The sequence below is a fragment of the Capra hircus genome, chromosome 21, assembly GCF_001704415.2.
Source record: "Capra hircus breed San Clemente chromosome 21, ASM170441v1, whole genome shotgun sequence".
Classification (NCBI taxonomy): domain Eukaryota; kingdom Metazoa; phylum Chordata; class Mammalia; order Artiodactyla; family Bovidae; genus Capra; species Capra hircus.
In genome coordinates, this window is record NC_030828.1 from 29,339,336 (window position 1) to 29,366,139 (window position 26,804).

The 26,804-nt window shown below is 43.6% G+C and overlaps 1 pseudogene; it reads left to right on the forward strand.

The window, feature by feature from the left end:
- The window catches only part of LOC102186344, a 32,031-nt pseudogene continuing 19,981 nt past the window's right edge, over positions 14,755-26,804 (forward strand).

The window sequence follows — 26,804 nt, forward strand, 5'->3', positions numbered from 1 at the left end:
ATACTGACTGTGTCAACCTTTCTCTTGTAAAGGGAGAAAACAATGGTCTTGAGTGCCAGAGATTTCAAAAGCCACTCCTAATTTAGCATTTTCAGCCAAGATCAGCTCTTCTTAGCAGCACTGGTCACAGGTATTATCACTGGCAGCCATTTCTCTTCTCTCTTGCTACATTCCTAATACCACCTGTCAACGGTTCACTCCTCAGATTTGTTGTTGCACAACAAGAAAGCATGGGTTTCTGGATTGAAAGAAACCCCCTGTGCAGGATTACAAGGCTGCTTACCTACCTACCTAGGATCCCAGGGACACTCCTGGCAAACAGAAAGGAATTCAGTTTTGTTTGAGTTGAGGTAACATCTGACTTTCACGTGCCTGGATATCGACAATGCTTCCTAGGTGAGATGATTTTATTCCTCAAAGAATTCTCAGTCACTTTGAGCAAGTGGTTCTCCTGCTGTATTCTCTGAGTGGAGACAATCCCTTTCTCTGATATTAAATAAATGACTTCACCATTATGTGAGGTGGGTAGAAATAAGACTGCATAACTTGAAATTTATGAGCTGTCTATTAACTTATGGAAAAAAACACCAGGTGGAGGGTTTGAGGGAAATTTGATGTGGTTTGTTGTCCCGATATCTATTTGCTTTGACCCTCTTGTAACTGCTATAATTGGTTTTGATTTTCTGAATGTCACCAATTTCTCCTCTATTGTATCAGAATTTGGCTTTGCTTCCTGTGATTTTATCATATCTTATCCAAACCCTTTACTCTGTATATATTTTTAAAGGACTAGAATGTTTTTAAATGAAGGTTTCTATCTCGTCCCAAGCCAAAACAAAAAAGGGCAAGATAAATACCCCCATGAAGAGAATGCCTATACAGGCAACAGACTGATAAAACATTTCCAAATCACGTATCTATCAACAGATTAGTAGCTAGAAGATATAAGCTCACCAGCCAAAAGAAAATCCAATTAGAGAATTGGCAAACTATATAAGCAGACATGGCAGTGAAGCCTCACCAGCCATCAGAGAGATGCCAATTAAAACCACAATGAAATATCACTATAGAACCACAAAATATCTAAAATTTAAAAATGTGATACCACAAAACACCATTGAGAATGCAGAGAAAATGCTTCACTCATACTTGGCTGGTGGGAATATAAATGGTACAGCCACTTTGAAACACCGCTTAGCAGTTTCTCAGAATACTAGACGTGCAATTTACATATGACCCAGAAATTGAGCTTTTATCTCAGAAAAATGGAAATTAGTGTTCACACAAAAACCTGTCCTCTAATAATTAGAGCAGCTTTATTTACAGCAGCTAAAAACTGGAATCAGCTCAGATGCCCTTCATCAGGTTAAATAAACTGTGGCTGATATAAGTATACCAGGGAATACTACTTGCTAATAAAGAGGAATTGACTATTAGCACATGCAACAATTTGGAAACTCTAGGAAATTATGCTGAATATATAAAAAAAATCCCCATAGGTTATGTACTGTATGGTTACATTTATATAACTTTTAAAACGTGATACATTTTAGAAATGAAGGACCTGTTAGTTGTCGCCAGAATTTAGAGATGAAAGTAGGGTGTGAGGAAATAAGTGGGTTTTAAAAGATCAACAGAAGGCATCTTCGTTGTTTTGTAATTTCTTAGTGTGTTGATGAAGGCAGTGGATAAAGAACATACAGGGGTGATAAAATTCCCCTGAATTTAACACACACTCATACAAATGAGAATAAGTAAGATGGGAAATCTAAATAATGTCAGTGGTTTGCATGAAGGTGAATATCCTAGTCGTGATACTATACTATAATTTTGCAAAATGTTACCATGTTGGAAACTCCTGCAAACATATGAGGGATATCTCTTTATTATTTATTACTACTGCATGTGAATCTATGTTTATCTCAATGAAAACTTCAATAAAAATGATCTAATAAACCTGTCACATTTTTCCCAAAGTGGCTGTATCATTTTTGCATTTTCACCCACAGTGTGTATAAGTTTCAGTTGCTCTCCATCCTTGTCAGCACAAAGTATAGCCATCTTTTTGTCTGTGTGATTTTATAGTCATCCCTCGGTATCCACAGGGGTTTGATTCCAGGACCTCCAAAGATACCACCATCCCTGCGTGCTCTAATCCCTTACAGTTGGTGCTTGATTCTTCATGGGCAGATTCAACCAACCACAGAATGCAAAGCATTTTCCATCTGCTGTATTTTCCATCTTCTTGAATTCTCAGATAGGGAGGGTTGGTTGTGATTTCAATTTCACTAGTGGATAAAGATAGTAAACATCACATCTGTTTATATGTTTACTTGCCACCCTCACATCTTCTTTAGTGAAATATCTCTTCAGAACTTTTGTCAACTAATATTGTTTGTTTTCTTATTGTTGGGTTTTGATAGTTCTTTCTATTCTGAATGCAAGTCTGTTGTCAGAGATGTGATTAGTGAATATTTTTCTCCTACTCTGTGCTTTTATTTTCACTATCTGAGCAGCTTTATTTAATAGAAATATGTGAGTTAAGATATATCTTTTTTGCATATGGACATAAAATTTTTATAAAACCCATGTGTAAGATGTCTATCTTTTCTACATTGAATTGCCCTTTATATTTTTAAGAATCAGGTGACTGTATTTGTCTGGCTTTATTTCTGATATCTTTGTCTACTGTATTTCATATCTTTATCCTATTTATCTATATGTCCATCCTTTTACCAATATCCACTATTTTGAATATTGTAATTTTATAGTAATCCTTGAAATATAGTAGTATGAGTAGTCTATGTTCTCCCCCCTCCAATTGAATTAACTAGTTTCTTTGCCTTCTGTATAAACTTTAGAATAAGCTTGTTAATATCCTTCCCAAAAACTTACTTTAATTTTTGTTTGTAATGTCATTGAATATATGCTTCAAATTTGGAAAATTGACATCTTAAACAATATCATGTTTCCCAACCCATGAATATGGTATGTCTTTCCATTTGTTTAGGTCTTCATTGATTGCTTTCATCAACATTTTGTAGTTTTCAAATGCAGATCTTGCACATATTTTGTTAGATTCATATTAAAATATTCTATTATTGGTGTATTGATTTTTAAATTTCAAATGTCAATCATTCATTGCTCTTATATAGAAACACAACTGACTTTTTAAGGTTGACTTTTTGTACTGTGCACTTGGGAAGCTAATTTATTAGTTTCAGGTGACTTTTCTTGATTCTTTGGGATTTTTCTATGCATATATCCCTATGAAAAGGAATAGCTTTGTTCCTCTCCTCCATCCTTATCCCTTTTTGTTGCTTTATTATATTTGCTAAAACTTTTCATGTTGACTATGTGTGTTCAGTGGTGTCCGATTCTTTGTGACCCCATGATCTACCCAACAGGCTCCTCTGTCCATGAGATTCTCCAGGCAAAAATACTAGAGTGGGTTGCCATTTCCTTCTCCATTCATGTTGACTAGGAATGGTGAAAGAGGCCATCTAAGCATTGTACCCAGTCTAAGGGAAAGGACATTTTTTTCTTTCACTTTTAAATATGATGCTCGCTGTTTTGTTGTTGTTTGTTTGTTTGTCGATGGTGATCTTTATCTGGTTAAAGAAGTATCCTTTTTTTTTATTTTTTAAAATAGATATTTAAGTTTATTGTATATACATATTAGATCCTTTTTATTCTTAGTTAGCTGAGCGTTTTTATGGATGTCATTGTGGATACACTATAGAAAGGAGATAGATCCCAACCAAAATTTGGTTCAGATGATACAAGACATATGTCAAAAGAGTAAGAAAAATTTATTAATTGCATAATGAAGGCTTTCTGGGTAGAGCAGAGCAGGCTTCCAAGCAGGTCTTTAAGTGGCTTGGAATTTTTATTGTGCTTAGGGCATGGGGCTATGGTGGGAATTCACACTTAACTAGCCAGTGCTTGCATTGTTTGGACTTTTTACTGACACCAATGGGAGGAACATACAGGCTTTTATATCAGCTTTCGAAGATGTGAATCAGAAGGAAAAGAGGAAACGATGGAGTCAAAAAGAGTAAATATCAAACACTGTAAATGGAGTCAGACAGTATTACAGATGTTTAATTTGTCAAATGCTGTTACTAAATCTATTGAAAAGATCAAATACTGTTCTTATTTAGTCTGTTAATAAAGTGAAATATTTTCATAGATATTTTTAAATGGTGATGATCTTGCATATTGGGATAAAATCCACTTGGCTGTGAGGTATTATTTTTATATATTGCTAGTCTTTTGGAGAAGGCAATGGCAACCCATTCCAGTACTCTTGCCTGGAAAATCCATGGACGGAGGAGCCTGGTAGGCTGCAGTCCATGGGGTCCCTAGGAGTCGGACACGACTGAGCGACTTCACTTTCACTTTCATGCATTGGAGAAGGAAATGGCAACCCACTCCAGTGTTCTTGCCTGGAGAATCCCAGAGATGGAGGAGCCTGGTGGGCTGCACAGAGCCCACAGAGCCCCCACAGAGCCTGGGGTCGCACAGCGTCAGACATGACTGAAGCGACTTAGCAGCAGCAGCAGCAGTCTTTATTTGCTAGCATTTTCTTGAGGATTTCACATCTATGTTCATTAGGGAAATTGATCAGTTCAGTTCAGTTGCTCAGTCGTGTCCGACTCTTTGCGACCCCATGTATCGCAGCACGCCAGGCCTCCCTGTCCATCACCATCTCCCGGAGTTCACTCAGACTCACATCCATCGAGTCCGTGATGCCATCCAGCCATCTCATCCTCTGTCATCCCCTTCTCCTCCTGCCCCCAATCCCTCCCAGCATCAGAGTCTTTTCCAATGAGTCAACTCTTCGCATGAGGTGGCCAAAGTACTGGAGCTTCAGCTTTAGCATCATTCCTTCCAAAGAAATCCTAGGGCTGATCTCCTTCAGAATGGACTGGTTGGATCAGCAGTGCTTTTTTCTTGTAATGTCTTTGTCTGGTTTTGTTATTAGGATAATGCTGGCATCATTCAGTGTTTGGAAGTAATAATAGTTTTATTCTTGAGAAAATTCTATACAACTCATATCAATTTTTCTTTAAATATTTGGTAAAATTCATCCAAGAGAAATCATCTGGGCCTAGTGTTTCTCTTTGGGAAGATTTTAAACTATGAATTTTATTTTTAAATTAAGCATAGAACTACTTGGGTTGTATAGAACTATGGGAGTTGGTGATGGACAGGGAGGCCTGGCGTGCTGCAGTCCATGGGGTTGCAAAGAGTCAGACACGACTGAGTGACTGTACTAAATTGAACTGATTTGGGTTTCATATTACTGATAATCATTCATTTTATGAAATCTGCTTTTCTTGAAATTAATATAACTACGCTGGCTTTCATTGATTTAGTGTTTTCTCTGGGCAGTGCTGCTTGTATATCTTTCTCCATTCTTTTCGTTTTTATCTATCTATGTAGCTATTTTTAAGGTATGTTTCTAGGAAAACAACATGTACTTAGGTCTTTATTTTATATCTATTCTGACAATCACTATATTATTAATTAGTGGTTTTAGACTTTTCACATTTAGTATCATTCTTTGTGTTTGGGAATTATAATCTATCTTGTTTGCTATTTTCTACTTGATCCATCTGTTCTTTGTTTTTGTTTTTCTCTTTTTCTATCGTCTGTCTTGTTAATTCAGAGCATTATATGATTTCAATTTACCATCTCTATTAATTTATTATTTGCACCTCTTTAAAATCTCAGCATTGCCTTAGGCTGTATGTTTTAGTTAATCAGTCTACCTTAAAGTAACATTATATTGCTCCACAAATAGTATAAGAACCTTACAGCAGTATATCACCAATTCCTTCATGCTATTCATTGCAATATTGTCTTACTTTTTAGTTTGGCATATGTTATAAACTCATCCTGCACTGTTATTCTTTACTTAGACCAGGGGTTGACACACTACAGGCTAAAGGATCGCATTGTGGGTAAAGCTGTATTGTAACATAACCATGCCCACTCATTTATGTATTTTTTATGGATGTAGTATAGCAGCAGAGCTAAGTTTAGCTGAGCCTTGAACAACATGAGGCTCAGGGACACTGACCGTCTATGCAGTTGAAAATCCATCCATTTATAGTCATTCCTCTGTATATGCAGTTCCTCTGCATCCACAGATTCAATCATACATTCAACATATGGATGATGTAAATACTTTAGCATTACTATTTTTTTAAAATCTGCGTATAAGGAAATGCTCACACTTCAAACCTTTGTTGTTCAAGGGTCAAATACAGTTTCAATACACACCGTAGAACTCACAAGCCATCAAAAATGTGACCCTTTATAAAAAGTTTCCCAACCCTGCTTTAGCCACTTATCTCTTATTCAATTAAACTTTTTAAAATATACATATTTTAAATTTACCTTCAATCATTCCATTTACAGAAGTCCTCATTTCTGCATAGATTCCATGTTTAAATATGTGGTCATATTCTTTTGCTTGATCACTTTTTTTCTTTTGTAGTGCAAATATGTTGGTAGTAAATTCTCTCAGCTTTACTTTGAGCATATCTTTATTTTTTCTTCAGTTTTGAAAGGTATTTTCACTTTGTATAGAACTTTGGGTTGACAGTATTTTTCCCAGCTCTTTGAAGATGTCACTCTCTAGCCTCCTAACTTGCTTTGTTGCTGATGAGTCCACTGTTGTTCTTGACTTTGTTCCACTTCTTTATTTTGTTCCTTACGCTTGGTGCTTCTTTTCTGCAGCTCCCTTTTATAATTTATTTTTATTTTGTTCTCAGTAGTTTTGGTGTAATATGAACAGAGACATGTTTGTGTGTGCATGTGCACTGATATTTATCCTTCTTGAGCTTCTCTGAGCTTCTTGTATCTATGTTTTGGTGTCTGTAATTAATTTTGGAAAATTCTTGGTTACTATTAATTAAAACATTTTTTATTTCTCCATTTTCTCTCCCTTCTTCTGGGATTCCAATAGCATGTAGTTTAGAAAGTTCGATTGTCCCAACTTTTTCACTCCCTCCCTTCAGTTTGGAAAATTTCTATTGACCTATCTACAAGTTCTTTAATTCTTTTCTCAGCATGGATGGTTCATTAAAGGCATTCTTTATCCTGTTACTGTTTTCTGTTTTTTTCTACTACTTCCATTAATTTTTTTTAGCTTCAATCTTTCGGCTCCAATAACTCGTCTTATCTTGTATAGTGTCCACCTTCAATATATTAATCATAATTATACTAAATTACTTTTCAGATAGTCTCAACATCTGTGCCATACTCGTCAGGCTCTGGTGATTTTTGTATGTCTTCAAGTATTATTTTTTTGCCTTTTCATTACCTCAACAAATTTTACCAAAAGATGAACATCTTATGTTCAATAGTTTTCATGCCTGGATACAAGTAAATATTTTTTTATTTGATATACTTTTGTGTGGGGATTTGAGTTAGTCTAGATTTGGCTTGGTTTAAGATTTGGGGTTGTTGTGGTTACTCTCAGTGAAACCCAAGCTTCAAATTCCAGTAAAGATTCCTTTTGTATAAGGGAAATCATTTTTTTTTTTTTCCCAGAACAGTGTCTGATTCAGAGTTCAAGTTCTTCCTCTTGAACTTTGATTCACGAAGTGTCTTAACACACATTCTCCTGGAGCGTTTTGCTATCACTTCTCATTTAAACATTGTCATCATAGCAGTGGAAAGGGGATTGAAGTCTCTGTTGTTCTGATTAAGCCTCTGTCGTTGGCTTGCACTGGGACCCTGGGTCTCAGATGTGTGGCTCTCCTGGTTTTCTTGCACCACCACACTCACCCCCTGAATTAAGTGGCACCTGACTCCCTATTCCCTTCCTACCAGTGTTCTAGAAGAAGAAGCATTTGTTGCCCTTCTGCCCACAAATGAAGGATCTTTTCCAGGATGCTGATGGAGGAGGAAGATTCAGGTGGAATTTCTTGCCCCCTCACATGGTTGCTCATCCGCTGGCTCACTGCATAACAATAGGTACCTCAGATCTTCTTCTGATCTTTTCTCTGAGTGCCTGGTAGTCTTTACAGAGAAAGAGCCCACAGACAGACCCTGGGCTCCCAATTTCTGTGGCCTCTTAGATTCCGCACTGTCTCACCAGCCCCTGTTTGGTGGTAACTAATTTGTCAATGATACTAGCTGAAGTTTTCTTATCAGGGCCCAGTTGAATAGACCCCAGGGGAGTGAATACCTGCATCACATCTTCCCTTGCAGGCACTGACCCTCCTTAGATTTGGGGTAGTTAGTTGTTCCGTGACCACAGATTTCCAAAGGGTTCAAAATACGCCGTCAATTTGAAGTCATTCTGCCTGTCTTGTGCTCTGAGTGCTGTAGCAGCACTGTTTTTACCACTCACTTCAGAAGGATTTTACTTGCTTCTGCAGCATCAGCTGGGAGCAATGGGCCTTACAAATAAGAGGTGGCGATATCCTGACTCCGAGATTATCCAAGCAGCTTGACAACTAGATCTGCTATGTGTTCACATTCACACTGCAGGCCTCACAAGGGTGATGTAAAAGTTAAAGTGAAATCGATTCCTGGGAAGCATGTAGGGTGGAACCAGCCACATCCTCATATTTAAGCAAGCAGCTTAGTTGCATGGCCTTGACTCTTGGGCTGAATCTACATAGGATAATTTAACTGCTAATACTTTACTCATGCGTGCACACTTAGTCACTCAGTCATGTCCGATTCTTTGCGACCCCATGGACTGCAGCCCATCAGGCTCCTCTGTCCACAGGGATTCTCCAAGCAAGAATACTAGAGTGGGTTGCCATGCCCTCCTCCAGGGGATCTTCCTAACCTGCAGATCCAACCTAGGTCTCCCGCATTGCAGGCAGATTCTTTACCATCTGAGCCATCAGGAAGCCCAAGAATACTGAAGTGGGTAGCCTATCCCTTCTCCAGGATCTTCCAGACCCACGAATTGAACTGGGGTCTCCTGCATTATAGGTAGATTCTTTACCAGCTGAACTACCAAGGAAGCCCTATAAAAATAAATTAAAAAATTAACTCCTTAAAATTAAAACTTAATAATACCTATTCCTTCCCATGCCAGTTAAAATAATAGTTCTTGGTATTATAGAAGAAAAATGTTTCCTAAGCAAAACAAAAATGAACAAAAAAAACCATGAGTTGTTTAGTTTCGTTTTGTATTAATTCTATCTTTTTTATATTGGAGTATAGTTGATTTACAATATTGTGTTAGTTTCAAGTGTACAGGCAAAGTGATTCAGTTATACGTATACATGTATCTAATTCTTTTTCAGATTCTTTTCCCATTTAGTTTGTTACAAAGTACAGAGTTCCCTGTGCTATTGCTTGGTCCTTGTTGCTTATCTATTTTATATATAGTAGTGTGTATATATTCATCCCAAGCTCCTAATTTATCCCTCCTCACCCTTTTCCCCTTTAGTTACCATAAATTTGTTTTCTATGTTTGTGGGTCTATTTCCATTTTGTATGTAAGTTCATTTGTATCATTTTTTTTTTTAGATTCCACACACAAGTGATAGCATATGGCATGTGAATTTCTTTTTATGCCTTGCCTCACTTAGTATGATAATCTCTAGGTCCATCCATGTTGCTGCAATAGCCAAGATTTTAATCCACATTTCTGATAGTCTTCCTTTTGTCAAATAAAATTAATGCCCAAAGAACAACCAGAAACCATAGCAATTTTTTTGAATTTTAAAAAGAGAAAGATGTTGTGGGGAGGGAGGTGGGAGGGGGGTTCATGTTTGGGAACGCATGTAAGAATTAAAGATTTTAAAATTTAAAAAAATTAAAAAAAAATAAAAAATAAAAAGAGAGAAACTAAAAACTCTGTGCCAGCCAATGTCAGAGATGCTCTAGAGTGTCTATGAGCCTTGGGAGGAATACGTGGAGAAGAGAGAGTGTAAAATTTAGACAATCTGTGGGTCACGGGGAAAGGTAACATTACCAGGTCTCAGAAAATCCACCACTTCCATACAGTTCCTGAGGGGTAAAAAAAAAAAAAAAAAAAAAAACTTTGAAGGTTTATTCCAGCAGAGTGAGAGAAACATGAAAATAGAAAAAGCATGAAAACAAAGAATTAAAATGTCATAGAAGAGTTGGAAGTTGAACACTGAAACAGTTTGAACATATGGATTTGGGTATAAATAAATGTTGTAAGTATGGTAACAAAGCTGCATGCAAAATTCTTTTTTAAAAAATTAACATTTAAATACTAACATGTGAATGTTATTAAATATTAACATTTAAATATTAATCAGTCTTGCAACTTTAAAGCAGGGTTGACAGACTGAAAGTATGTCAAGGGAGCAAAATTCTTCCTTGAATATGAGGGATAAAAGTAATTTTGTTTATGATTTTGCTAGAAAAATCTGATCAGATAAATGATAGGCATAAGCATGTCCTTTCATTTCTTCAAGAAATATATTGAGGGCCTGGGATTTTGAATGAGAAGAAGTGATATCTTCTTTCTTGGACTAACTGATACGCAGGGCAGATAAACTAACAAGCAAAGTAGGAAATTGCCAACTGTGTAGCAGTCAGGGCTTTAAGAGCAAAGAATGCTGTGAGACCAACTGCTGTGTGTCTGTGTGCTTGGTCAGCAAGGCCTTTTCTGAAAGGGTGGCGTGTACACTGCACTGTGAAATCTGAGAAAACCCAGATGCACGAAAAGGGTAACGTGTGTTTCAGGCAGGCCCTGAATTTTGAAGAGAACTGAGGTCAGTGGAGAACTGAGCAGCTGGTACAGGGGAAGCCCATCCCATAGCAGAGTGGAAGAAGAGGGGGAAATCTGATGATGCCTGTGCTGGGGGGTATGGGTCTCCACTGGATGCCAGGAGAGTCACTGCAGGAAGTGAGTGTGTGTGTGTATGTGTGTGTGTCAATAATATGTTCAAGAAGTTTCAAAAATCAAAACACTTTAATACTTAACCCAATGAAGTGTCTCACTTCAACCCTTGTTCTGGTCTACCCCACCAACCTCAACCTCAAGCAAACATAAATTCTTCTTTCTCCTTCTTTCTTATATAAAAGATGACATACTATAAAATATTATTTTTAACTTGCTTTTTTCATGCAACAGGATTTTCTGGAGATATTTTTATAGCAGCATATGGGACCTTCCTCAATCTTTTTTTCTTTTGCTGCTTCAAGGAATTCTGTTGTGGTGATAGACCACAGCTTATGTATCCAGTTTCCTCCTGGTGGGCTTTTGAGTGGTTTTCCATACTTTGCTGTTTCAATGTAGCTGAGGATAAGCTTGTATTTATTATGTATATCACTGCCCATATGTAAAAACCCATGCCGTAGACAAATTCCCAGAAGGTACTGCTGAATCAAAAGCTAAGTTAAGCATTGTATCGTTTTGATATAAATTCACAATTGCCCTGCTTTCTGTAATGTAACATTCTGCACTCCTTATGTCAACAGATAAAGCCTATGCTTCTTTAAGCAAGGAAGTGACATAATTTGGCTTGCAATTACAAGAGCCCAGTCCACCCTCTGAGAATGTTTTGAAAAGTGAATGAGATCACTTGGAAGGCTTTTATAATTGTTCAGAAAAAGAGTTATGGTGAGTGATGAGGAATCAGAGAGATATGAACAAGTGATAGGTAGACATAGAATTTACAGGATTTGTGGATGATTTGGCTGTGACAAGTAAAGAAAAAGCAAACAAGAGGAATGGCCACAAGCAGGGAGGGCCAGGAGAGCAGTGGGGATCCACTGAGTGCGTTAGGCATTTGTTAAGTTTGGGTTCCCTGTGGGACATCCAAGCTGAGCTCTCTAGTCAACTACGTAAGTCTGAACCTCAGAAGAGAGATCTCAGCTGGGGATGCGGGTGGGAAATGGAACTCCGAGCATAGAATGAAGCAGGTCACTGGGACAGATGCAGAGAGAGACAAGGAAACATCCCAGGCCTGAGGCAATCTAACCTCAGAGTGAAGCAGGAGAGGGGCACAGCCAGGGGAGCAGTGCATATGTGTGTCCTGAGAAGTGTCATATGGAGAGAGTCTTGGAAAGACAGGTGGACTGAGCGCCACAGGAGTTCCCTGGGTGGGACAGCATGGAGACCTTCAGTGAGAACCGGCAGGGGACTTCCATCAACCTAAAGGCAACCACTAGGAGCTCAAAGAGAATGTCTCCTTGAACACCACTAAGTATTAGTATTAGTAGCTCACACTAACTCTGAAGAGTTGTGCCCAACTCTTTGTGACCTCATGGATTGTAGCCCGCCAGACTCCTCTGTCTATGGAATTCTCCAGGCAAGAATACTGCAGTGGGTTGCCATTCCCTGCTCCAGCGGATCTTCTTGACCCAGGAATTGAACCCCGGTCTCCTGTATTGCAGGCAGATTCTTTACTGAGAAAAAGAGCACATGATAACATTGCACAGAAAAAAAAAAAAAATAGAGAAACCAAAAGAGACAGTAAGGAAGGCAATGACAGAAAGCATAACAAGATGCTTGTGTATGGGCAGACAGTCAGAAGCGGGACTTGGCATTCACACTTGGCTCGTGGCTGGAGGACTCAGCTCAGCAGGCCTCACCTTGAGCTGGTGCCTCTTCCTGCAGGGCTGATGGAGCAGACAGTGCCATGGGGCCGCGTAGTGATGTTAGGTAGCTGACACTTCTAGGGCAGTTCTTACAATGCAGGTAAGGGGACGGAAGTCTTGCAAGTAAAAATGATTCTGAGACAAGTGAAGAGGAGGGAGACATACCATTCAATACAGCATATGCATATATATTGTATATATGTGTAGACATATGTAAAATAAAATGTCATTGAGGGCATTGAAAAATAAGTAGTATAAAGAGTGTAGTGACCAAAAAGGCAAAGTACAGAACACTCATGGAAAAAGAAAACAAAGATGTTATTATTCATGTTACTCTGCTGAATAATAGACAAGGTTTATCTGTTAACACCTCAACTCAGAAAACCCAAAAAACCAGGCACAATGGCTGATAAAATTTCTGTGACATCTGTAGCTCAATTAATGGTATTGTGTCCATGTTCACGTTCTATTTTTGATAATTGTACCATTATCAACAATTAGGGGAAACTGGGTGAAGTGTTTATAAGAATTTTTGGCACTGCTTTTTCCACATTTCTAATTATAGGATAATTAGAATAAGTCTAATTATTCTAAAAAAAAAGTGAAAAATAACTGAGAGTATCCTTTTTCTCCCTGAACCTGTCACCTCTGCCAAGTGCCCTGTGTCACCAAGAGGTGCCATCCTTCTCCAGTGTCCAAGCTGTGGAGCTCAGCTGTGAACCAAGTCCTCCTTCTCTCAGCTCCACCCCCCAGTCCCGTCCACTCTGCACTAGACAGGTCCATGCTCCTGTCTCTCCCCTCCTCCACAGAGCCAGGCTCGGTCCCATGTCATCCACACAAAGACCCCAGCACCTTTGCAATGACAGCAGCGCTGCCCCGTCCTCCTGCTGCTGCTGCTGCTGTGAAGTCGCTTCAGTCGTGTCTGACTCTGTACACCCCCATAGACGGCAGCCCACCAGGCTCCCCCATCTCTGGGATTCTCCAGGCAAGAACACTGGAGTGGGTTGCCATTTCCTTCTCCAATGCATGAAAGTGGAAAGTGAAAAGTGAAAGTGAAGTCGCTCAGTCGTGTCCGACTCTTAGTGACCCCCATGGACTGCAGCCCACCAGGCTTTTCTGTCCATGGGATTTTCCAGGCTCTTGCCTGGAGTGGGGGGGCCATTGCCTTCTGCTGTCCAAGTCACTGTTCTGAAACAGACCACATCCTTCCTCTTCCTACCTTACACCGCACATCCTTCAAAGCACCGTGCTCTTGGAGACCCACCTGCCAGTCCACCTTTAAGTCCAGCCACCTCCACCAGGCAGGCGGCCTTCCAGGGGCAGGTGCCAAGACCCTGGTTGCCTAAACAAGCCCCAGGATTCATGGCCATCTGCCGCATCTGTCCTGGACCCCGACCTGGTCTGCCTCAAGCTTCACTCAAATTCTGCCTCACCCCTACAGCTTTCCTCCAGTTCATCCCCCTCCTGGAAGTGTCCATGGCTCTCTCTTCTGTGTTCTCACAACACCAGGGGTCTGTTTTGTTTGCACTGAGACTGGAAGATGGCCCAAGCCTAACCCAGCTTTATATCCCAAGAGCACAGCTCTGACCTGGGGCAGAATAGATTTGCAGAGGAGTGTTGTCACAGTGAACATGCGCCAAGGCTTTGTTTGCGTGCGTGCATGCTCAGTCACTCAGTTGTGTCCAACTCTTTGGGACCCCATGGGCTGTAGCCCACCAGGCTCCTCTGTCCATGGAATTCTCAGGCAAGAATACTGGATGGGTTGCCATACCCTCCTCTAGGGGCTCTTTCTGACCCAGGGATCGTACCCGAGTCTCCTGTATCTCCTGCATTGGCAGGCAGATTCTTTACCACTTGAGCCACCTGGAAAGCCCCAAGGCTTTGTTTACACCATGTTTAATCATATTTCAGAAGCCATGGAGCTTTCTATGAGCCAGAAACAAGCCATTTTCCGCCCTAGGAAGCGACTCTATTATTCACTTCCTCCAATCCCTCTACCAGCCAACAGAAAACGGCCAAGAATATAAAATTGTAATCTACTTAAATATTCTTTACTTTGGAAAAGGACTCAATTCAACATAACTTCGAGTTATCTTCTGCTTCCTTAACAAAATTGGAATCAGTTAAGTTCACGTTGGCAGGCTGGGGGATTGTGCACATTGATGGCAGCCCAATCACCCTGCTCAGCGGCCCATGCAGAATTCATCCGGGAAGGAGCAGAGCAGCAGAGGAAATGCCACCGTGCAGAATGCAGAGCGGATGGCGGCCCTGTCGGGATCTGCATCCCCAGGACGTGCAGTGGCAAGAGGTGCTGTGGGTCCAGGGGGCTGGAATGTGAGTCCTGTGACTTTCTCTGGATTCTCAGTGTCCCCTCTGCTCCCCACTTCCTGGGTAAAGTCAGGAGAGTGAGCTTGGAGATCCCTCTTCTGATCCTGTTAATCCTGATGCTCATCATTCATAGTAGATAATCAGAGAAAAAAGGAAGCTTTGTCTCAATCCTGCTTCCGTTCTGTCTCTTCCTCCCTGTGCACACCACCCCTTCCCCCAGGAACCCACACACATATGCACATGTCAGCCATATAACAAGCAGCTTCGCAGTATGCTTCAGCCATTTGATTTGACACAAAATGTGTTTGGTTTACATACCTTTCCAGGGAGGAGTTGTTCTCTGGGGTGATCGACAGGGCTGGCCACACTTGATTTCCTGGGATCTGCTTTGGCCATTCTTGTCCTTTTGTTAACACATGTGGCCACTAGGAGAACAACTGTGGGGGGAAGGACTGACCGAATAGCTTCACAACTGCTGTAGAAACTGCACTGAGGCTGACCTGAGCAGGTGGAGGGCAGGCGCCCCCGACACTCACACAGACAGTGTCTTGCCTGTCTCTTGGACACATCTATCTTTTTTTTTTTTAATTTCATTTTATTTTTAATTGGAGGATGATTACTTTACAATATTGTGATGGTTTATGTTATATATCAACATGAATCAGCCATAATTATACATATATCCCCTCCCTACTGAAGCTCCCTCCCACTCCCTCCCCATCGCACCCCTCTAGGTTGTCGCAGAACACCAGTTTTGGGTTCCCTGCATCACACAGAAAATTCCCAGTGGCTATCTATTTTATGTAAGGTAATGTATATGTTTTAATGCTACTCTCCCACATCATCCCACTTTCTCCTTCTCCCATTTCTTTATGTCTGTATCTCCTTTGCTGAACTGCTAATAGGATCATCAGTACCATCTTTCTAGATTCCATACGTATGCATTAATATATATTTGTCTTTCTCTTTCTGACTTACTTCACTCTGTAATAGGCTCTAGGTGCATCTGCCTCATTAGAACTGACGCACATGCATTCCTTTCTATAGCTGAGTAATATTCCATTGTGTATATGTACCACAACTTCTTTATCTATTCATCTGTCGATGGACATCTAGTTTGCTTCTATGTCCTAGCAACTGTAAATAGTGCTGTAATGAACATTGGGGTACATGTGTCTTTTTGAGTTCTGGTTTTCTCAGAAAATGTGCCCAGTAGTGGTATTGTTGGGTCATATGATAGGTTTACTCCTAGTTTTTAAAGGAATCTCCATACTGTTCTCCACAGCAGTTGCATCAAATTTGCATTCCCACCCATAGTCCAGAAGGGTTCCCTTTTCTCCACATCTTCTCCAGGATTTATTGCTTATAGATGTTTTGATGATGGCCATTCTTACAGGTGTGAGACAGTACCTCATTGAAGTTTTGATTTAATTTCTCTAATAATGAGCAATGCTGAGCATTTTTCATGTGTTTATCAGCCATCTGCATGTCTTCTTTGGAGAAGTGTCTGTTTAGTTCTTCTGTCCACTTTTCGATTGGGTTGTTTTTCTGGCACTGAGCTTCATGAGCTGATTATATATTTTGGAAATTAATCCTTTGTTGTTTCATTTGCTATTCATTTCTCTCATTTTCAGGGTTGTCTTTTAATCTTGTTTATTGTTTCCTTTGCTGTGCAAAAGATTTTCAGTTTAACTAAATTCATTTATTTACTTCTGTTTTTATTTCCATTACTCTAGGAGGTGGGTCAAAGAGGATCTTGCTGTGATGTATGTCAGAGTGTTCTGCCTATGTTTTCCTCTAAAAGTTTTATAGTTTCTGGCCTTACAGTTCAGTCTTTAATCCATTTTGAGTTTATTTTTGTGTATGGTATTAGGAAGTGTTCTAGTTCCATTCTTTTACATGTAACTGTCCAGTTTTCCCAACATCACTTATTGAAGAGGATGTCTTTTCTTCTATTGCCTCCTTTGTCAAAGATAAGGTGCCCATAGGTGTGTGGAGTTATCTTTAGGCTTTCTATCTCATTCCATTGGTTTATATTTCTATTTTTGTGCCAGTATCATACTGTCTTGAGGACTGTAGCTTTGTAGTATAGTCTGAAGTCAGGAAGGTTGATTCTTCCAACTCCCTTTTTCTTTCTCAAGATTTCTTTGGCTATTTGGGGTCTTTTCTGTCTCCATACAAACTGTGAACTTTTTTGTTCTAGTTAGGTGAAAAAGACCATTGGTAGTTTGATAGGGATTGTGTTGCATCTGTAGATTACTTTGGGTAGTATAGTTATTTTCACAGAATTAATTCTTCCAATCCAAGAACATGGTATATCTCTCCCTATGTTTGTGGCTTGGGCACATCTTAAGAAAGAAGAGCTTCTGGTTAAAAGAAAGAAGCCTTGAACATAGAGGAAAGAGCACAGAGCATTTAGCAATAAAGCTGGAGTTAGGATCACTCCAGCCTTTACCGAGAGGCAGCCTCTGCTTTGGGGCAGAGATGTTTAGGAGGCGCCTGGCAGAAGGCCTGGGAAACACAGCATCATGCACTCTGCCCAGATTTTCTGTCATCCTGTGCTCACCTGAAGTCTCATTTGTGGCCACTGTACTGGCAAGGAAGTTTTCTGTTGGCAGATATAAGTAGAGTTCCCTAGACAGAGTGAAGGCTCCCCCTGGGGATGAAGCTAAGCAGCTAGACCAGTGCTTTGCCTGCCCTTCCTGGGCACAGGGACGGAGGCCCAAGGCAGTGTTTATGACTGATTTGCACACCCATGTTTGCAACCCTCTAAGTGAGCTGTTGCATGTTTTCTTCTGCCCACTGTGAATCTGCTGGATCTATGCACCTGGATTCTCAGCTGACCACACACGTGCAGTGGAAAAGGAAAGGTATCCAGGAAGGCTACATGTTTGGCAAGTTAGCGTCCTTCTCACGGGCTGTTTGCAGGGGCTGCTCTCAGGGCCCAATTTCATCTCTGCCACACTAGTGTGCCATCCTTCAAAGACCTTTCTGAGCAGACAGCTAGAAAAATGCCTCTTTGTGCTCTCACACTGACTTCATTCAATTTTCTGCCTTTTCTCAGCTAATCTTCAGCCTGTAATTTCCTAATGACTTTCCCAGGGCTATTCTGTTGATCGCTAAAAGGCATAGCTGGCCAAGATCCACTGTGTGTCTATAGCTGGAATTCTGTCAGCATTTCCTTCCTAATTATGAGCCAGTGTCAGGATGTCCCTGGGCATGCAGCATTCTCTAACAAAGAATAGGGCTTGGTAGGGACCCCAGGGAACAGACTACAGCGAAAACTTGGGGCTCCCAACCCTGAAGAGTCCCCAGGGCCTTTCCGCTCCCTCCACAGCACTCAGAGAAGCAGGCTTGCCTCTGGACCGTCTTTATTCCCTACTCAATCTTAACCTGCACAGAAGAGCTTGGAAGCAATTTGCCAAAGCGAGGCCCATCTAAGTCTTCACTTATATCTGCATACTTGATACCCACTGGCATGTCTTTCCCCTTGACCCTTCCTAAGCGAGACAGCCAGGTCAAAATGCTAAGTAAATGTTTCCTGATTACATTTAGCAATGTCAAGCTATGAAATGTACAAGTGGCTTCACATTGCACTTTGTCCATATGGCAATATTTCCAAGTTAATAATATTACGAGCCTTAGGCTGATATACCATGTCCTAAAGGTAGCCATTAAGGAAAGCTGTTAAAAAAAAACCTTATATTAATATTATTTTCATCTAATTGGGAAAAGGTCCTCTTGCTCCTCACACACAGGTGAAACATGTGACGAAATACATGAATCCAAGATGAACCACGGAACAGAGGAGCTAGCCACACTCTCAAGCTCTGAGTAGCTACTTGATCCTGCATGGGAGCCCAGGAGTCCCGACCCCTCTTCCACTCCCTGACCTTCCAGGAACCAGGTTTCATGGAGCCCTCACATCCCATGTGCTCTCCACCCCTGCTTCACAGCAGCCTCACCTCCCTCTAGGACTGACACATGGTAATGGCTCTACAGTCTTTCCCCACTTGGATTGCTGTGTGTAGGACAAAAAATCAAGCAAGCTACTGAAAGACTTAAACCCTTCTGTGATCTCAGGCCTTCAGGATCTGGCTCCTGTCCACCTTTTCTAATCCAACCTGTGTCATTCCCATCAGCACTAGGAATCCTACACCACCCAGTAAAATCCAGGGCTGGCCCCACCTCCATCCTCAACACATGCGTCTACCATAGCCTGGAAAGAAAACCTTCCTTCTGTGAACGAGGTCCCGTCTGTGAGTCCCCAAGCCCATTCAAGATTCAAATGGATCCCATTTCCTCTATGAACTCCCCAAGAGAAGCAAGATACTTGGCGCCCATGACCCATGAATTCCCTGCTGCCCAATAAACAGACTGGAGAATCATGGTAGGCTTCATGTGTGTCTCTGCCAAAAATCAAACAGAACCACATCAGACATGTCCTAAAATGCCTGGTTGGATACCAGAGTCACAGCCTGGCACTAGTGGGATCACAAAAACTGACGGCTATTACTCAGCTCACTCTCCTTTCTGAGAACGTGGAGAACTGTTTGGAATGAAATAAAGATTAAGAAATGGCCCAGACCGGGACATAAAAAGAGTGTCAAAGAGCAAACAGTCTGAGATGCTCAGACTCACAGGCACGCTCCACAGCCCAACCCTGCCCTCCACAATAGCCTTGGACAAAGACCCCAGCATGGAGGTCCCTGTCCTCACACAAGCTGAGTCTCAGGGCAGATAATCATGGAAGGCTGGTGGCAGTGACCTTGTCATGAACTGGCTGTCACTCTCTTCATCTCTTAGTCGAACACCCTCTATTTGACCACTTTCCGCTCGTTCTGTGTTAAAACACACAATTTCAGAGCCTGACTATATTCAGATATCAAATAACTACTTTTAAATGTAAATTTAAAAATTCAAAAGGCTGTTTTCCAAAACGTCCTTTCCAGAAGATGCAGCAAGGGGGATGGATCATAGAGTGAGTTCCCCCAAGGCAGCAGGGACTCTGGAGGACTTTGGTCATTTAAGCTGAACCAGATAAGATAGGGCATGGACATAATTAGCTGCAAAATGCAATGTGAAATTTAGTTTCTGACACATTTCAGAACAGACACGCAAGTCCCCACCCTCGCTCTCTAGGAGAGGCTCTTTCCTGGACTCCCCAGAGCCAAGGGTGGCACAGGGCTGAGGGGTGTGTGCTCCCTGGGTTCTGGGTCATGAGCATCGCTGGGGGTCCCCCTGGGAGTGTATCCCGGAACAGAGGGCACTGTCCTGGGCCTGACAGGGTGGGTGTTGGTCAGCGATGATCCTAACACACATTTTTGGATCCCATGGGGTTCTTATACCCTTAGAAAGGAGAAGAAAATAGATATATAAGAACACTGACGAGAAGAATAACATCAGCATCTCAGGAATTGCAGGGCACCTGTGAGCCAGGGCAGGACCATAGCACAGCCAGCCAGCAGGAAGGACTGTGGTCTGGATGCTGCAGGATCCAGAGAAGTGAGTTCCAGACAACAGCACCTCCGTCAGGTTTGCTTCACATCTGAACTGTCCTGGAGTTGCAGGAGGGGATGTCTCTGGTTGGCTTCCTTTCAGTCAGAGGGTCCCAGAGAATGCAGCTCCTCAGCCCCTTCCCACACAGACCCTTGTCCTAAAGGAGACAAACAGAGATGGAGCACTGGACACCTCTGCTGGCCAGCAGGGAAACAAGGGCAAGTCCTGATTTAATTTAAAACAACAAGTTAAAATTAAAGCATCTACAGCCCAAGTTAGCTGTTTTGCTCTGTAATCATGTGAAAACACACACACACACACACACGCACACACAAAAGTTTTGTAAATGCTTGTTGTATAGTTGGGTTTGCACTTTTCTGTACATTTTAAAACTCTCCCTGCTTTTTTTGAAGTATAGTTGATTTACAATGTTGTGTTAGTTTTAGGTGTATAGCAAAGGAATATATATATATATATATATGTATATATATATATATATTCAGATTCTTTTTCCTTATAGGTTAGTACAAAATACTGAGTATAGTTCCCTATACAGTAAGTGATTATTGTTTATCAAGTTTTATACATGGTACAAAATATATGCTTTATACATAGTAGTTTGTGTCTGTTAATCCCAAACTCCTAATTTATCCTTCCCCTTTCCCTATTGTTAACCATAGGTTTGTTTCCTATGTCTGTGGGGTCTATTTCTGTTTTATGGATAAGTTTATCTGTATCATTTTTTTAGATTCCACATGTAAGCAAAATCACGCATCTGTTTTTCTCTGTCTGGCTTATCTCACTGAGTATGATAATCTCCCTGTTGTTAATGATGTTCATGCCTTCTGCTTGTCTGGAGATCTAGGTCAATGAGTAACTGGTGTCTACACCTCCATCTCTATTCAGAAGGGATCCAAGATGAGACAGGCTCTTGCAACAGGCAATAGTCCCTATCCAGCAAGGCGATAGCACCGCACTCCAGTCCTCTTGCCTGGAAAATCTCATGGACGGAGAAGCCTGGTGCGCTGCAGTCCATGGGGTCGCTAAGAGTTGGACACGACTGAGCGACTTCACTTTCACTTTTCACTTTCATGCACTGGAGAAGGAAATGGCAACCCACTCCAGTGTTCTTGCCTGGAGAGTCCCAAGGACGGGGGAGCCTGGTGGGCTGCCTTCTATGGGGTCGCACAGAGTCGGACACGACGGAAGCGACTTAGCGGCAGCAGCAGCAGCAGCTGTGGAAGAGGTGACAGAGGGCCTGCTTTCCTGGACAGAGGGAGCTCTGCCACCTGGTGGCTGAATCAGGAGATGCTCTGCTCAGCCAGGAGACCTGGGCACCGAGCTCAGTCAGGCGGGAGGGGAAGCCACAGGGCAGGAGGGGACTGCTGCTACTGCTAAGTCACTTCAGTCATGTCTGACTCTGTGCGACCCCATAGACGGCAGCCCACCAGGCTCCCTGTCCCTGGGATTCTCCAGGCAAGAACACTGGAGTGGGTAAGCTGCTTGCTTTTTTTATTGATGAGATATTTTTGTTACAAATTCACATTTTAAAATAAAAGTTTCATGGATGGGAAACAGGTTGCTAGTAGGCAGATAGTGCTTCTAATCCCTCATCTTAATCATGATCCCTGTCACAGCTGGTGCTTAATAAAATTAATGGCCCTGACTTTCAGACAACTAACCTTTTTACACCGCCCCTCTCATGACTCTCAATGTAGCAACAGCTCATTTTTTTGGCCACCTGATGTGCAGAGCCGACTCCTTAGAAAAGACCCTGGCGCTAGGAAAGATTGAAGGCAGAAGGAGAAGGGAACGACAGAGAATGAGATGGTTGGATGGCATCACTGACTCTGTGGACATGAGTTTGAGCAAGTTCTGGGAGCTGGTAATGGACAGGGAAGCCTGGCGTGCTGCAGGCCATGGGGTGGCAGAGTCAGACATGACTGAGAGACTGAACAACAAAATAGTTGGGAAAAATTAAAAAGAAAAAAATATGATTGAGGTGAAGCATTCAGACTTATTGACTGCACAGGAAGCTACAGAATTTCAAGGCCCGACACCCGACGTGCTGGCACAGTCTGTCCTTAGCCTTGGTCTTGGATTTGCTGCTGTTCCGGGTGGCTGGGCCTGCGGGACTAGACCCCCAGGGAGCTGGTGAACCTACACAGGGTGGACACCCTGCACGCGGGTTTTTGGCAGGACGAACATCACCCTTGGAAACTGGAGGCCCGTCCAAGCCCACATCTGTGTGGGAAGATGGGGTCAGGGAGGAGGCTGGGAGGAGAGCAGGGATCCACCCCCAAGGAGGCCCCGGGAGCTCTGTCTGGGCCCCACAGGGAAAGGGAAGCAGACGAAGGGGCAGTTTTAGTGGAGATCTGTGAGATGTGAGCTGGGAGTCGTGCTGCTTTGGGGACAACATTGAATTGGAGGAACAACTCTCCTCCACATTCAGGCTTGGATGGCAGCGCCCGACAGGGCCTGCCGCCTTCCCAGGATCTCGGCTTTGTCTGAAGCCTCCCCAGGCCCAGGAGACGAGGCCTGCTTGGGGTGCCTTACCCTGCTGGGACTCCCCACATGAAAGGGGTGTCTTTGAGGTGGGGGTTGATCCCTCAGAGAGGCTAAACTCGGGAATCTTCCAGCACAAGTGTGCTAACAGGGCCATGAGCTCATAGAGATGGAGGGGATGCAGGGACCCTTAAGGGGCCAAGACCAGGATGGGGCCTGAATCCCACTCTGCAGAGGGAGGGCACCCCCACACCGGTGCCCCCAGCAGGTGTAAGTCAAGGCTGCTGGGTGCCATGCGCACAATGCCATGTACATGTACCAGGCTGGGCACACAACACCGGGCACGTTTGCCAGTGCCCAGGCTGTGAACACACACTGGGAAACACAAGGTGTACATCACAGGGCGTGCGTCACCAGGACACAGCACTGGGCACACACACTGGGCAGGAAATACTGGCCACACACTTACAGGCCCACACTCCAGGCGCGGGAGAGTGGACATATGTGCCAAGAACACATTGCCAAACAGGCGGCACCAGCAACACAACACTGGCACACAGCTCTTGGCAAACAATTAAGGCCTGGCAAGCTGGGCACACACGCCAGGGACACACACCTGCACACACACCAGGGTCATGCCTGGCACCCCCAGCAGGAACAGAAGCTGATACACACCCCAGGGACACGAAGCGAACGCACAATGCCAGGTATACGTGGCAAGAGCATATGCTAATAACACAAACCAGACATGCCGAAACACAATGCTGTCGGGGGCACAAAACATTGACACACACACAAGTGTGTGTCAGGCACACACTTGGGGCACACAGGCCTGGCACATGCTCAGAGTATGCCAGAAAATCACATAGGGTACATATGCCATGCACACACAGTTAGCGCACTGTCTGGCACTACGCACAAGACTCCAGGGGATAGACACACACATCAGACACCCCCTGGGAGGCACCCCAGACCAGGCCCGATCTCTGGGACCACAACACTGAGCTCATAAGACGGCAGTTCATGCCAGGTGCACACATCTGATGCACACAGCAGGACCCAAATTCTGGGAACACAGAGCTGGGCATCCGATGCTGGGCACACACTCTCAGCTCAAAATGCCAGGTCCAGACTCTGGGAACACAATGCCAGACATGCAACGTCAGGCAATACCATGCTGTATATAAGGCTGGGCACACAAAACTAGACACACAGCGCCAGTCAGAGACTCTGAGAACACAACACCAGGCACACAGCTCATGGCACACAACAGTGAATACACAACCCTGGGCATACACACACACCATCAGCAAAATGCTGAGCACACATGCCAGATATACACTCTGGATATACGACATGTGTCAGATGCATAATGCTGAGCACACAGCTCAGCACACAGAACCACACACACACTGCCAGGCATATGGAGCTGGCCAAACAACAACCAGCATGCAGCGCTGTGACCACAAAGTCAGACACACAGGGCCCAGTGCCAAATGCCAGGTGCATTGTATGGGCACAGCACGTCAGCCGCACAGAATCAGGACGCGCGGTGGGCTCAGCAGGAACACACTGGCCTCAGATGCAGGAGACACAACGGTGGGCGCACTACACTGGCACTCAAAGCTGGCTATGAGGAATGAGGTGTGCGGAGAAGGCTCACTGTTCCCCCAGGGCTCTGGGCAAGCCTTGCTCTCCTTCCCCACTTCCCCAGGGCCCAGCCCCACTCCCGCCTGGGATCTGAGTGTCATTTGTCACCACTGCAGAGCCTGGACAACTGGTTGGAATTCTTTGTGTGGATGTATGTTATCAGGCTCCTGTGATGAGAATGTGAGTCATTCTGAGTCCTTTGCTATGACGAAAAATCACACAGTGCCTAGTATGTCTATGATGGGGATTTAGTCACTAACTCATGTCTGATTCTTGTGACTCCACGGACTGTAGCCTGCCAGGCTCCTCTATCCATGGGATTCTCTGGGCAAGAATACTGGAGTGGGTTGCCATTTCCTTCTTCATAGTATGTCTATATATTATTATCATTTTGCCAGAGAATTTTTGGCTTGGTTCCCTAGAATACCAGGGCAAAGGACAAAAGCACGTGATTCTGGGGCTTCCCTGGTGGCTCAGTGGTAGAGAATCCACCTGCCAGCGCAGGAAACACAGGTTCGATCTCTGATTCTGGAAGATTCCACATGCTGTAGAGCAGCTGAGCCCATGCGCCACAACTGTTGAGCCTGTACTCTGGAGCCCGGGAGCTGCAACTGCTGAGTCCATGTGCTGCAAATACGGAAGCCTGCCTGCCCTAGAGCCCTGCTCAGCAATAGGAGAGGCCACCACAGTGAGAAGCTCACACATGGCAACTAGAGAGTAGCCCCTGCTTGCCACGGCTAGAGAAAAGCCCGTGCAGCAACGAAGACCCAGCGCAGCAAAAATTAAAATAAGTAAAATTATAAAAAGCACACGTGATTTTGCTCGATATTGCCGCTTATCTCCGTTGAGCTATGCCCCTTTGCATTTCCACCAGGAAAGTCAGAACATGCCCAATAAAACGGCCTACAATTGTAGTGACATTCAGAGCTTGTACTCTTCCCAGGTCCCAAATCCCAAATCCCAGAAGCTACCTATCCCTCCCACCTCTCCGCCTCCCCTTCCTCTCCCCATTTCTATCCCTCCCTACCCCTAACTCCCCTGGACCTTGAGATGAGCAGTTTGGACCTTTTGCCATTAGGTGGCGCCCCAAAGTAACTGTTTAAGCAATGTGATGCCTTTGACCTTCCTCTCCAGAGATTTTTTTTCCTCCTGAAGATTCTGAAATTTAGCCCGAAGGAAAACTGTACCTCCAGAATCTGGCAAGTATGGCAACATCTTCAAGCAACTCTAAATGCTTTGTATACAAGTCTTTGCTTTCCCTGATGGGAAATGCAATAACATAGACTCCTCTGCAGATCAACGTTCACCCTTCAGGGCCAGGTGACCTTGTTTCCTCCCAGCACCTGTGTAAAGGAGAACTAGTGGTTGGCGAATGTTTACTAAATCCATGAGCAAAAGGGTAAAACTGTTTAAAACGTCCTTTCCTGAGCAACTCCCCCGGCACGCAGCTGCCTCTTGGCAAAGCAGCCATGGGCCTGCAGGGTTTCAGGGTGGACAGTCCAGGCTCGCTGTGCTCTGGGGCAGGCACTGGGCATCACGGCCTTATCTCTGTGCCCTCCTCAGCTCTGGCAGCACCAACAACATCCTCAGTGAGTCCCTGAGGGACCTCTCTACATGACTTCAGAGAGAGCAGGAAAGCCAGACCCCTGGCAGGCCAAAGCCGGACTGCAGAACTTGAAATTCCCTTCCTTAGGCCCAGGCTGCTCGTTGCTTGATCTGCATGACCTGCTGGAGTTTCCCAGAACAGATGACAGGGGGCAATGCTGAACACCCCCAGCCACACCCTTCTCAGATGTGAGAAGGCTGCCAGGGCCTGAGTACCAGCCCCTAACCGCTCCCCACAGGACAGGGCAGCTCTGGAATTGCTCAGGTATTGATGACAGGGGCCTAAAAAATTCTTAGTGGGGGTGTTGCAGACCTCACACTCTACGGAACTATCTGGTGGTTTTTGGTCTGGCCTTTGTCTTTCAGCCCTGCAAATTGAACAGCACGGGGAGGGAGGCAACGGCCAAGGGCACAGGCCCACTTGAGGGAGCAGGAGCCTTGAACCAGAAAACTGGGCAGCTGGACTTCAGCCCGTGGGCCTCAGCTTCCTCGTGGGTGAAAAGATAAAAGCAATTTCCCAAACAAGGAGAAAGTTCCTGGCTCAGCGCAGGTACGTAAGTAAGGTCCTGCAAGCCCAGCAGAAGGGCACAGGGCAGAGGGTGCCCCCAGAGCTGAGCCTTCCTGCTGAGCCTCTGCTCCCTCCTTCCTTCTTCCCG